The 14,639-nt window shown below is 43.2% G+C and overlaps 1 long non-coding RNA gene across 1 annotated transcript in view; it reads left to right on the top strand.

Annotated features, from left to right (window-relative positions):
* Positions 1 to 14,639, top strand: part of LOC310761925 — a 61,011-nt gene that overhangs the window by 43,761 nt on the left and 2,611 nt on the right. The window contains exons 10-13 of the long non-coding RNA XR_014547739.1: positions 9,337 to 9,506; positions 13,194 to 13,281; positions 13,444 to 13,516; positions 14,594 to 14,633. This is a non-coding gene — a long non-coding RNA (uncharacterized lncRNA). The remainder of the gene's footprint in view (positions 1 to 9,336; positions 9,507 to 13,193; positions 13,282 to 13,443; positions 13,517 to 14,593; positions 14,634 to 14,639) is intronic.

The following is a 14,639-nucleotide window of genomic DNA, read 5'->3' as shown; positions in this document are numbered from 1 at the left end:
TGGAAGAATTATAGTTTATATCATATGTTTGGAATTATTACTTTGGCAGGAGTGAGGTGGGCGCAGGTGGCATTCAAATGCCCCATTAGGTGCATGAGCAAATTCATACTTGGCAGTTAGCTGCCCTCTGTCAAACTGCAGTTTAAGGTTTCTGAACACTAAATGCTGTTGTGGCAGCCACTGACACGTCTACAGGCATTCAAGTCTTAGGAGCTTGCATTTTATCTATGATCAAGTACAACTCAGTAGGCAGACACAAGCTCCCAAGTCCATTCATTTCATGTGTGTGTTTATCATTTTTGAATATTCAAGTCTGGCTCCCCATGATATTGTGCTTGTTGCTATTTATTTGAAGGCTTTAAAAATACATATTAAAAATTGTTCTGTTGTATTTTACTGGGAATCAAATGTGGGGCACCTGCCAGAAAGTGAATAAGAGAAGAAAAAATTCCTTTGGGTACAATATGTAACAGTTTGAGATGTCTCTCTCTCCCCCCAATCCTCACTTACAATATTTTTCTGATTTAACCATGGACTGTCCCACTTTACCTTAGGGTGTTCCTATTTTCATTGGAGAAAATAGGGACATGACCCTAGTGAGGGTATGACCTTAGTGACTTCACAGTTCCAGGATACACATGACAGGGTCCTTTTTGCATACCCCCAGGGGGCCAATGTCACATAACTGTGACATTGATGGGGGCCAATGTCACATAACTGTGGAATGGGGCCCTGGGTGCAGTCTCACAGCCCCTTTCTTTGAGAGGCCTTTTGTTGCTTGTATAGACCAGACTTGACTACTGAGAATTCTAATGGCTCCCTCAAAGACAGCCAGAGGAAGCTAGAGGGGATTGTACAGCTATCTGTTCCATCTCTTCTTTATCTTTTCTTTCATTGGCAGCTGATTGTGGTTGCTCTTCCCAATTCCTTGGAAAAAATAGCCACTAACTGAGAGAGAGATAAGTATCAACAGTGGAGAAAGGTGGTCAGTGGAGCTACGACAAGCATGAATGAATATTGGAGAAAGGTGATCAATGGGTCTACAATCCCTTCCAACTTTCTCCTTGAAGAACCTACATAATTCTCAACAGTCAGAGTCTTGCTCTTCTTCAGAACAGTTTCATGTGATGAGGTAACACGCAGCCAGGGTCTCAGTAAATGGGAAGCTGTAATGGGTTAGGAATGCATTTCCATCTTCCAACCCTGTTGAGGTCCCAACTGAAAAGGATGCGGAAAGTTATTGTTACAGGGCACAATGAGACATCCCACAGGGAAGTGTTGCAGAAAATTCTTCTGGTCCAGTTAAGATAAATCAACCTGACAATGTCAGAAGTGACTAGCAGACACTTGCTGGTACAAAGGGAGCGGAAAGAAGACATCTCTTTAGGGACAAGAGAGGTAGAAACAAAACAAAAAGCAGAATGTCATCTTGATACCATAGGACAGCCGACACCAAGTCTAAAGTTGAGTCATGTCAGCTAAAGACAGCTCTGAAATCTGGCTAGGAGGTTTGCTTGAACCACTTTCTTAGGCAATCAGTGAGATTTTGAAAGCAAGCAGGCAGAAGGGGTTAGATATTGACTGCTGTCTTGTTCTGCAATTAGGAACCTATGAGCTGTGAGTATTGGCAATATAATATTCCAGGGCCCAAGGATTCCCCTAGACTTCCAATATCTTGCCCCCCAACATGTCTGGCTCTACAGGGTTAACTTGCCTCTCCCGTACCCAGTACCTTCCTTATTTTGTGCATTAAGTCAAAACGTGAACAAGGAGCAAGTTAGTGTCTAGAAACTCTTGCTTTGCAAATGGTGTTTACCTGAACAGAGGTGTGGCTATGTGGAGATTTTCCACATCTGGTCAGGGAGGTATGTGAAGAACCTCCTAAGAATTCTCAGCACCCAGGATTCCCAGGATTCTTTTGGTGGAAGCCATGACTGGTATAAGAGTGCTTTAAAAGTACCGGTATGTTGCAGATGTGACACCTTATTTTGGTCACCCATGTGAAGTGGAGATAAGCAGGAGGGTGGAGCAGGCAATAAAACTAGCATTCTGGGGTTTGCATCTTGGATCAGCCCAGAGCAAATATTAAGGAATGGGAAGTTAGGAGGACAAAGAGATTTCCTTCACCATCCTATATATACACACCAGCATAGTCTTGTCACAGGGCTGGGTGGAATGCTTAAATAGTTAACAAGAAGTGCTGTGATTATGTAAGTGTGTTTTAAAATCTTGGAGTGAGCATGAAGTCTCATTCCTAAGGGCATAAACTAACTGCAAACCAAGGAGGAGGGGGAGAAAAAACACACACCATCCCTTGTGGCGAGGTCATTCTATAAATGCCTGCTGCCAAGTCTGTAAAGTGCTCTGGAAGCTTTGGATGAAAAAGAATTCACAAGTATTTGGGGAAGCAGGGAGGGGGAAAAAGATTCCGAATGGCCTATTAGGCGTCCTATTAGGTCTTTCCTTCAAGTCTCAGAATGTCAGTCGAGTTGTTTACACAGTGCCACACCAAAATTATACAGCAAAAAGGAAAAAAGAGATACCCGAGTTTTATCACATGGCCATAGGAACCAACTCCTAGGGGCTGAGGTCCCCCCCTTGAAATTTTTGAGGGGTCCAGTTCCCCCACCCCCAAAAAAGTTGATGGGCATTGTCATTCAAATGGAGTGCATGTGTCGCATCATGTGATCAATAATTTGGGGTGGGGCTTACCTGTCCTACAATGTTTTATTCAGGTTGGCCCTCAACTGCAACTTATTTGTAACATTTCAAATTTGTAAAAGCATGAGGTAAACGGCTAGACAAGGAGACCTGAGTTGTGAGTTAATATGTAAAGGATTGGGCTGTAGGTCACATATACAACAGAGCAACGAAAGATTCTTATTGAATGCTGCTTGTAGGTAGGCATGGTTCACAGGAAATCATTAGTGCACTGATTTGATTTGAATGTGCTAACTTATTTCCCATAAAGCTCCTGGAATTTGGGGCAAACAATGAGCACTTCTGGCGGAAGATTAGCCCAAGGTACTTAGGAACGGCTGAACTGGAGGTTTAGCCACCTCAAAGTAATCTCATGAAATATATAAACTCTGGAATGAAGCTAATTAAAGCCTCCAAAATCCTTAACCCTACCACTTCTGAGAAGGGTTAGGGAAATCTTTAAGATCTTTATAGAGAATTTAGTCTAGGTGCTCAGCTGAAAAGAGCACTGCTGAGAGACCCACTTCTTTGGGAGAATTTACTACAAGAAAAGGGGTGGGTGGGAAAACTGTTTGGATGAAAGAGTATAGGTGTTGGACTGTCACATATGTTTTCTGGCGATGTAGAAGGGAGAGATTCTGCCCCCAATGAGCAGATTCCTTGTTCCATTGTTTTAAGCCTGTTTAATGGCTTGATTGTAGCCTTATGCTCACTTTAAAAACAACACCCAATGATTAAATGCCTTCACTGACAGCAGTACCCCAAGGTCTCAGGCATGCGTCTTTCCCTTAGAGATCCTTTAACTAGAAGAGCATGCAAAACATGTGTTCTTCTGCTGAGCTAAGGCTCCCTCCTGCCTGGAAGAGGAAGAACTGGGCAGCCATTGATTAACCAGTGCCACTTTTCAACGGGAAGGGAATCACAGGCTGTGAGGCCTGATGTGGCCTTCAATATCTCTTTGTATGGCCCTTGGGACTTTTTCCAGGCTACATTTCCTCCCCAGCCACACAGCCCTCTTCACCTGTGGTGTCGCAACGGGGGTCGGCGGGTGGTGCGCCCCGGGTTCCACATCTGGGAGGGTGACAAGGTGGCACCCCATGGGGTGCTTGCCCTGCCGCCCCGGCCCAGGCGCGGTGGCACGAGCAGCCATTGCGCCACTACAGCCGCATGTGGAGGATCCTCCGTTCGTGGCTGCAGCCTTGAGCAGAGGATCCCGGTGCCAGACCGCTATGTACAGCGCATGTGCGGCATCGCATGCATGCGCAGCACACATACACTGTACATAGTGGTTTGCCGCCGGCGCTGCTCGAGCGCTGTATGGACGGCGGTGGGATCCCGGCACCAAGCGCCACCGCCACCAAACCGCTATGTACATCGCATGTGTGGCGTCGCTACATACAGTGCATGCGTCGTACGCCGCCGCACATGTGCCCTATGTAGCGATGCCCCGCCCCGGGTGTCACGACGCCTTTGTTCGCCCCTGCTCTTCACAAGCCACATTGACATTGGCTTGCAGCGTCCTCAAGTGTTTTCACCTGGGTGGAACGTATGCTTGAATTCTTGCTTGCTTAGATGGAGGATAGCTAAACTTGACCTTTATTTCTCCACCCTGTCTCTGGCAGCTACCCATCACTGGCAAGTGGGGTTGCTGGAAGGTCTTCTATCTTAAAAAGAAGAAAAAAAAAGGTTTCCCATCCCTGCCTTTAAACCACACCTGAAGCAGCAGTGATACTTGACTTTGCTCTGACCAGCTGAAGAAAAGCTTTCTGAAAGTAATGACAAGGCAAGACTTTGATCATAATTTGTAATACGCCTTTGTTATGCTGGTCCCTTCCATATACTTTGGTTCTCATCAGCCTCTGGCATGCTTGCCCCAGTATGGCTGTTCTGAGGGAATATGGAAAACTAACAATGCACAAAAAACCCCAGTAATACAGACATACTGTTAGGGAAGGACAAAATAAATACAGACACAGTAAACAATAGATATACTATATTTTAATAAGCTATTGCTCCTTGGTATTCTTTTTAAAGATTGTACTTACCACAATGAGAAGCAGCTCAGAATTCTGTTTTTGATCAAGCAAGGTAGCCCTGGATTTCCACAATCTCAAAATAAACAGTTATGTGTTTGTGTTATAGACAAATCTCCGAATATAAGACGATTAGGGGCAACCTAATCAGGGATTATTGTTAATAAACTTGAACTAAGCCACACATGGTTAGGTAGCAAGAAACTGACCCAGTAATATGACAGCTCCCGTGGAAATGAAATCTTAAATACAAAAATAAAATTAAAAATGCACATAAACAAATATACTCTCTCTATTCAAGTGGCACAATCATGCACAGTGATTATGAATAATAAATAACAATAATTATATTTATAAAGCAGCCTGCACATATACTATGATGGCACTTGTGATTCAATGAGCTGTTTCATCAGGCAGAGTATGATTAAATGAAAGAACACTTATTTTAAAAGGACATTTTAGAAAACGAAACAGGGAAGGGAAAGGATGAAAAGCATATCTGTACTATTTTATATTTTCCAAACCTGTTGTTTCTTTAGCCACTGATTTGTCCAGGCCACTAGACTTGCCTGTTCTTATATAACATTTGACCCAGTCACAGAGCTATACATGCCCTCCAACTGTATACATGTCTACTCAGAAGTAAGCAGGCCTACTGAATTCCCGGGGACTAACTTCCAGGTAAGTCTGCATAGGAGGGAACAGAAAATTCACCAGTCTGGGGGTGGGACTAGTGCCATGTTGAATTTTGGGGATGTGTAAAATTTTAGCTGCAAAAGTTGTTTGTGGGTGGCATTACAAAAATGTTCACAAACCTTGCACTCTGCATCCATAGGAGACCATCTCATTTGATTAATGTGCACTAGGGCCTTTTCTGCGGTGTTGCCCCAAAAGTGGTAAACTCACTCTCAAGAGATTAAGTTATCGCCCTCTCTTTAATTAACCACTGTTAAGTGAAAAGATTCATGTTTAAATAAGCTTTTGAGTCTGTAACTGCTTGACGTGTTGATTTTGAGACCTGCAAATTTGCGTGTTGTTGTTTTGGCTGCTGTCTCTAGTTTGATCATTTGTGTTGGATCGCAGTTGGTTGTTTTGTGGAGGGGAGAAGTAGGGTACATTTTAAATAAATAAATACACAATTATAGCCGTAGTCACTAGAACTAGGGAGTTGGCTAAAAATATAGGTGCTCTGTAGGTGAATTTACATTTAATTCGTGGAAACCCCACTTCCAAATTGGGCCCTCTGCACATAAGAACTTCTGTATAATGTCTTGTTTCACTAGCAGAAGAGGTTTTGGTTTTTAGCACATGTTGCCTATTCAGACGAGCCAGTTTGTCTCCAGCAATTTTTTTCTTTTTTTCTTTCAATATTTGATTTGCAAAGCGTTGAAATAATTATAAAGAATTGTTTTGCTCAAGAGACTCTGGACTTACAACACTATAGAACTGCCATTTACTAGGATTTTTAAAGGACATCATTACATAAATATCTAGTGTGGCAGTGACTCTTCTTTTTTCAACTGCCCTTGAAACTTGAGCTTATAATGTAAGCACAGGGCCAGGACTAGCGTTGTCTGAAGATTAGCAGTCAATCAAAGAGCCCCTACAGATTAAACCTGCATCAAGGTAGACCTGATCTACCTTGGTATTTGGTAGGAAACAGCTCAATCCATAAATTCAAAGAGGGAAAACAGAAGGATAGCAGCTGGCGAAAAAAGATTACTTTTCTCATTCCACAGTACATCACATTGTACTGCAGCTCTCAAAGTGAGAACAAATTATGACTAAATGTTCAGTGACTGAGGGATTAGAGAGTTCAGTTTAATAAACAGGCAGAAGCCCTGGTAATTCCTAGTGAAAAGAGACTTTAATAACTCGCTTTGGATACATTGATAACAGGAATAGGCGAGCGCTATAATAGAGACAGAGTGAAAAGTGACAGTCATTTTCAAACTTGCTACTTTGCCGAATGATTGAATCTCAATCATTCAAGTCCAATGGGCTCTTGAGTCTGATGGAACAGGGAAGCAGCCATCACTAGGAATAATGTACTTGTATAAATAACTTTTCTTATCTCATGAAAAGTTCCTGTTGGAGCGGCAGTGCTTTAGTCTTCCTTGTTGGGTACAAAACAAATATATATTCTCGTGCACTTAATGATTCTTTTCAAAATGCTTCCAGATAGCTAAGGAAGGAGATGGCTTACATTGTTAACGTAATATGTGCAAGTGTGGGTCCAGTGGCTTTATTTGTACATTCAAAATTTGGCCTTCATTCAAACCGCACTCGATTAAAGCTTTGAAGCCTTACTACTTTTAAGCATTAAGCAATATGATCTGAATATGTATGTACAGCAGGGCGGGTCCAAGACATGTTACTACCTGAGGTGCAGCAGCAAATGATCTTCAATCTCCCTCAAGAGTCATGCCGTTTTGTATCCAAGGTGGCTGAGACAGAAAATTTCACAATCCAGGATTTGTGCAATCCCTTCCTGACTGTAAAAATACAGCAACAGTAAATTTCATAGCTAACAATATGCTCCCCTTTCATGATACCCCAAATCAGCTGCCTGAGGCAGTTGCCTCCCTCTGCCTAATGGTAGGGCCAGCTCTGTCTCACGGCAAACCTGTTCTCTGCCATATATTGGGCGAAGGTTTGGTACCATTTCCAAAATCTTAGTCTTAAAGTATTTAAATGCAAGCAGCAGAAAAATAAAATCCTCTTGTTTTTAAAATTAAGGACTTAAAAACCAAAACTTGTTTGTCTAGAATTGACAGGGAAGGGTCAGAGCATCTTCTGTGCATGCAGAAGATTCCAGGTTCAGTTGTCGGCTGGGAGAGAATTCTGCCTGCAATCCTGGAGGGCTGCTGCCGGCCACTGCAAAAGATACTGTGCTCGGTGGTCCAATGGTCTGACTCAATATAAGGCAGCTTCCTATGCTCCTATTTAATTATTCTTTCTAGCTTTACATACGTTCAAGAAAATGGTTTGCACGATGTGCTGTGGAATAGCCTGCAGTCCTTTCCCCCTAATTATGCCAGGCCAAGATTGCATATGATTTGGCCTATGCACATTGGACTTTGTGCTCGTAGGCATAGCTGATATGTCAGTTCTAATGTGCAGAGGAGTGCCAGGTTGCTAGGCTGGTATGAGCAGAGGTGAGACAGGCTTGGCACCAGAACAGAATTGTCTCCCCTGCCCCATACTGTACTCTTACTTGCATATGAATAGGGGTAGTGTAGATCTGTGTTGCGTAATTTACGTATTATGCAAACTGTTTCCTAATGATGCACACCTTCTTCTGGTTTTGTTTGGGAAATGTACTAGTTAGGGGTTTTTGAATGTCTTAACGAGATAACGCATCTGGATGCAAATCAGTGGCGCACAAGGCTTCAGCATGCAGCTGAGCACAGACTTAGGCTGGGAGTGTGTCTGAGAAGGCAACTGAAACTCTGAGCTTCCCTACAATCTGAGATGGGCTTGTTATGGGGTTCAGAGTTCAGTTTCCTCAGAATGAAGGTCAGCAGAGACTGGGGGGTGGGGGAAGCCCTCTGAACACTGAGGGTCCCTGGCCTCTTCAAATAACAAAACAAACAAACAAACAAAAACTACTGCCCCCTAGGACCTCTAAAAACTATCTGTAATTGCAAGTAAAGTCTTGTAAGAGATCACCTCACAGTAAGAACATTCTTTCGTATCCCTGTCTCATCCCTTCCGTCGCCCATGCCTACTAGTGCTATGTGCTACATCTTGTGACTTCAATTTGCTCTGATTTCTGAGTTGTTGTTTCTTCCATCTCTGTCAGGAATGCTTCTAACAACAAGCCCCTGACAGTTTGCACTACTGCTAAGTAACTTCACTTCACATACCTCAGTTACTTAAAGCTAACAAGCCATGCGTGTTTCTCTCCGCCAAAATTCCTCCACAACATTACAAAACTATTTCCATGATCCTTCAAAGCTTTAGGAGGCAGGGTGTGTTTCTGTGTGCCCAATGAGCTGATGGCGGGCATTTGGGCCCTGGTCAAATTGCCATCTTTGGAACTTCAAATAAAACTAACAGATGCTAATTCTTGCCTTTTAGTTGTGTGGTTTTTAATTGTTCCCTTTTGTTTTGCATGGAACTCTATGGGTATCGCTGTGCTTGTGTTTTCACAAGGCAAGTCAGCACAGCTGTGAACAAGTGTATAATTGCATCTTTAAAAATAAAATTCCAATGTGTTTGAAACAAATACAACAAACCTACCTTCCCCTACCAGAATTATGGGGGATGTTAGGAGGGCCATTAATGAAATCCACAGTCAAATCGTAGCATTTTAAAGCTAAGGGGGCTTCCCTGCCCCTATAATTCAAGCCCTGCCTTGTCTGCCACATTCAGAATCCTCTGTTGAATTCACAATTCGAAAAATGAATTGTTTGTGTCTGTTGCATTGCTTGAGAACTTCAATGTAACTCAAGTTGAAAAGTTTTGCTGGGTTCTTTCATAATAAAATATGTCATGAAACATTAAAGCAGGGTTTGTTTAATTGTGTGTCGTTTCTTGCGTATTTGGTCCTTTAGGCATTATAAACAGCCAAAGCCTGTCTCTTCCTTTCTCTCTACAGACACTTGGAACGTTTCTCTTTGCAAAACGAGCGCTCCCTTTCCATAAAAAATGAAAGCCTTGCAACCAGCACCAGGGCACTCAAATATCATTGGAGAATTGAAACCTGTCACACTGCATTCCATAATTTTCCAGCATCACAGGAATGATTCACCCTGATTGAGACTGCAGGCAAGTGACAAAATACTGCTGTATTAGCCAAATAATAAAAAAAGCAAGTTTTGCTTGTTTTGTCTCATTTTTAATCCATTGTACAGTGGTACCTCGGGTTAAGTACTTAATTCGTTCCGGAGGTCCGTTCTTAACCTGAAACTGTTCTTAACCTGAAGCACCACTTTAGCTAATGGGGCCTCCTGCTGCTGCTGCGCCACCGAAGCACGATTTCTGTTCTCATCCTGAAGCAAAGTACTTAACCTGAAGCACTATTTCTGGGTTAGTGGAGTCTGTAACCTGAAGCGTATGTAACCTGAAGCGTATGTAACCCGAGGTACCACTGTATAAGGAAAAGCACATGGAGATCATGAACCTGCATAAAAGCACAATTGACTAATGCAAAATCACTTTAAATCTCTTTGAGTTGTATCCAATTGTGCTTTTGCTAAAGCAAGTCAGGGCAACTGATTTTTGCAGACTGACCCCACACTTTGTTCTGGGGCCTCTTTCTCTGGCTTCTAAAAAAAAAGGAGCTCAGAAAACCACGCTAAAATGAGTTGGGTGGGCTGCTGTCGAATGTCATATTGTCAAAAGTACCTTCTCTTGAATAGCTGAAGGTAGGAGATCCAAATGTCAGGCTGAGCATCAGAGACCTCTCACATCCGCATTTAAGGCCACAAAAAAGCATTTAACAGCTTTGTGCAAAGGTTTCCCAAGTTTAGCCTTCACTATTTGCAGGCATGGGGAAATTCTAAAGTTTCTGCTACGTATTTAGCCTTTCCTGCAAATTCCGTGAGCATTGCACCTGATCCACACCTAGCGCCTTGTCGAACAAGAATAGCAAAGGAGATACAGTCCAGTATGCTCCTGAGATAATTACCTTCTTTTTCATATCCTCTGTCAGTCAAGCTGTACAACCCTTTAAACAGCCACACTAAAAAATATTTCAAAAGGCTTTACCTGACGTCTGCAAAAGCAGAAACACTTGAAAACTTAATCCCGCTTGATAAAAGCTGGCTGTGCTGATTGATTTAAATCAGAAACACAGGATCCGGCTATTGGGTACAGAAACTGTGGAACAGTAAAATCAAATTCCCACCCATTTCTGTACAATGGAATGCAAGGGAATTTCACATACCTACTAAATATTTCATTGATTTTTAGGGGCCATCTCCAAGATCTTAAGTTTGATTTACTGCACACTGCTTTCTTGAATATACTTTTGCATCCAAACTGCTAATAGTTAGGACTTAACAAAGTTATTAGTGAAATTAAAAAAAAAATGAGCATCAATGCTACTGTTGCTGTTAGTAGTTTGGGGCAGAATAGTCTCCTTAAAAGATGGAGGAAAAGAACTGCATTGAATCTCGTTATTTTGAGAACATGAATGGAGCAGGAACGGTTTCCATTGGAGTGGCCTGTTAAAAGCATACAGTTAAGTAACGTTCAGCTGAATGTGCAAACTGCAATCTATAGAGCTGGAGAGTGTTGTGACGTGGGGTTTGTGATTTCAGCTCTCTTGACATAATATGCTGGAGACAGTTCTGTAGTAACACTTCTTTATTAAAGCAAACAAGACTGAGAACTGAGGAGGGGAGAGCTACATTTATAGGGACAGGGAACTAGCTAGAAAGGATACATTTTGGAGGGAACAATATCAGGCAATCACAGTCCTGCCTTTTGGAGGAAACCAATAAGACAGAGGATCCAAATACAGCAGCTTAAATGAACCAATAGTAGCTGTACCCTCTGGAACCAAAAGGCAGTTAGTTTACCCTAATGCAAATACAGACAATAATAATACAGATATAAAATCCTTTGACTCAGTACACAACAGAGAGGACATAAAATGTGGGTGTTTGCAAAGTGATCATGATGTTGTAGACACTGAATGATCAACAGTGAACTTGCTATTTGGAGATGAATGACCGGATGTTGTTCAGAGGATGATTGCTGCGGTTATTACTAGCTGGTTTATTTTTGGGATGGAAATAAGCTGTTTGCACATTGAGACCCCGAGACCACCCCCTCGTTGATGAATAAGACACAAGGACACAGATATTAGGTTAATGTTATTGGGCAAATTTAGGCCACAACTTTATTGGTTACAGAATGTGAGCGGTATTGGCTTAGGCATTGGAATTGACCAGACTATATCTGACTCCTGCCCATCATGCAGGGAGTCCAATAAGGGTCAACCACTGGTAAGGGGAGCCCCGTCAATGCAAACCAACTTGAGCTCCCTCTGGGTTCCTGACGGTGTCACGGCATGGCCCTAGCCCAGCCCCGGACTTCAGACAAGATCCACACCCCCGGATTCCTTTCACGGAATACCCTTTAGCTTGGAGGGGCAGTTGATGGCCACACCTCCCCTCCTCCATCATAAGATCAATCAATGCCTAACCGCCAAACCTTACAAAGTTGTGACGATTGCTACGAGGTAGGCGAAAACCAAATGGCCCAAGCCAATTTGCCAAGTGGGAAAATTCCTACCAGGCCTCTCAATGGCAACCAGCCGAGGTCCATAGCAAAGCCAAATTTGAAACCTGAAAATAGGGAGGGAGAGCGGGGGATCAAGGAAGTGAGCCAAGAGGAAGCTCTCCGGCTCACGCCTCAGTTTAAATGAGGCCGGCCACGCCCCCCCCCCGCCAGTGGATTTGCTGGCAGGTGAAAATGGCTGGGAAACTCCGGGGGATGCAGGACTTCGTCCCCCGCCCCCGGAGGGGAGTGGATGGCCACGTGGTCCACCACAACTCCTCCCCACTGGGGAGTGGAGCGGATTTGTAGTATGTTCTGATATCTTTTAGGCACTTACATCAATATGGCAGGTGGCCATCTCTGGGGAAATGTACAATTTCTTTAATGAGGCTGGTTGTTTAAGCGGGGCTGAGGAGCTTTGATACTGCAGACTTCCATCAACCCCAGCCAGCAAAGCTAGAAGTCAGAGAAGGTAATAGATGTGGCTAACTTTGGTAGATTAATTTCAGTGGGTCTACTCTGAATAGGACTTAGTTGAAGACAACCCACAGTCATGGCTTATTGTTATGCTTCTCAAGAAAGCAAGCATGACGAAACAAATAGTAGGTTTTGCCTCAATGCCAGGCTCTCTTGGCATTGAGGAAAACACCCGATTGCCATCTTATTCTTCTGTTGCTCAGTTTGGCACATGCTTTTTGTTGTAGCTGTTTTGCATGCAATGTCTAAAGCAAGGAACATGCGGCCTTCCAGATGTTTTTGGAATGGAAATCCCATCATCCCTGGCCACTGGCTGGGTCTGATGGGAGCTGGGAGTTCAGCCACATCTGAAGAGCCATAGGTCCATCCCTGGAATAAACAATTCCTCAAATATGCATTTTAGTGACAGAATTTGCTGCCAGCTTTCTGATTCGTATTAAGTCTGCCTAGGGCATTGTGGTTCAACCTTTCCAGTACTATGCCTACCCAAAGCAGTAGCAGGTTGTTAAGACAGTAAGCTTTTGCTTGGCATCGTATTCAATAATCAAGTTTTTCCTGTTTGAGCAACGTTTTTGGTCATGGCATCAGTTGGAGTACCTGTCAAATCATTTGTTGTACAGGAAACAAAAGCGTAGGAGGTGGCAATTGCTCCTGGTACTTGTGTTTGAACTCCATGGTAGTGATCAGTCACTACTTCACCCTGCAGGACTCTCCTAATGAATTAAGAGTGAGCTTGTCATTTCTATTCAGACAGACAATGAACTGCATACAAAGGGGGAAGAACCACCCATCACCTCGCTCTTTCATTTCTTGTTTCGCAGACCTTCTGCATGATGTGGTAAGTTTTACACAACTGATGCTGTTTGCAGTAATTTGTTTTTTCTTGGAGCAATTTGTCAATAGCACTATCGCTAGCAAGAAGCCCTGACATTCTGTTTTGAGCTTTTTCGGTGCTCCTGCCAGGGAAATGACACTCCCAATTTCTTGCTTTCCTCCCCAGGATTTGTAGAACAGGTGTTTGAGCTTTTCTTCAAGCTGTTACTACTTGGAAGTGGTTTTCTCCTCCTCCTAAAGTAAGCTGTTGGTGTTGTGGGGCCACGGGCAGCTTATTTCTATATTGAGCATTTTTCATTAGTGTTCCTCGTAGTTAAGAAAGCATTTATTTACATATTTTATTAGCTGGTTGACTTCTGCCTGGCTTTCCAGAGATTAGGCTCTGTAGAGGAGAGGATAACTTTGAGAACTTGTCTTAAGAGGGGGGTGGAGGTAGGAAGTCTGGAGTATTCCATTGTCCCATTAGCTCATGAATGTCTGAAACAGGAGCTCCAGTAGAAAAGGTGGGGAGAGTGAAGAGGATGAATACTTGAAGCCATTTCGGAGTATCCAGAGAACAAAAGGTTTCTCTGCTGGTTGAGTTTGGGCCACTGGTAAATCCTCCATCCAAATCTGTAGTATGGCATTTGGGCATGCAAGTGGAGGACTGAAAGCCCACCTCCACTGTAAACAGTGTGTGCGTCTCTGGTCAGAAGGGTCAGCGATAGCAGTAGCAGGTAGCATATACATGTTTTAGCAAGAATTGGCGCTGACCAATGTTTGGCTCTTTCAGGTAGGAACCCAATGCTGGTAGTGGAAGTTTACCTATTATCATGCTAATTCATGTATTCTATCTGCAGCTGATTCTTCCCAGTCAGTGCCAGGCCCCAGAACTAAGGAGGGAAAGGCAATACTTTATTTTAAAGGAAAGATGCTAGCGCACCCAAACTCAACACAACTAAGAAGGAAATGCTAAAAATGAACAAGTTTACAGCTGATTAAAGTGCTTTGTTGATGGGCAAGAGAGGGAAGGAACTGAAGTCACATGAGCTGTATGCTCTGGACTAGAGTTCATCAGCTCTCTGTGTAACCCAAATAATGAGATGATTGGGGTGATTTTGGTTGCACGCTCACATTCCTGAGTTTGAACATGCTTCTGAGTCATTCTGTGGCCTGTTTTTACAGGAAGTTAAAAGCACAACCTGCCCTCCTTATATTTTCTGAGAAATTTCAGAGTTCAAGAGAGGGAGGGGTAATGAAGTTGTTTTGGCTGAGAGTAGAGCGTAAGTACCTTCTTTCCGTGAAAATTAAAAGCCAGAGCATGCTTGCCTTCACAGAGGGTACTTCCAGAAAATGGGTAGCAGTGGCAAGGAAAAGGTAAGA

The sequence above is a fragment of the Podarcis filfolensis genome (assembly GCF_964270895.1).
Source record: "Podarcis filfolensis genome assembly, chromosome: 4".
Classification (NCBI taxonomy): domain Eukaryota; kingdom Metazoa; phylum Chordata; class Lepidosauria; order Squamata; family Lacertidae; genus Podarcis; species Podarcis filfolensis.
The sequence above is the reverse complement of the archived record's forward strand: the minus strand, read 5'-3'. Positions and strand labels throughout refer to the sequence as shown.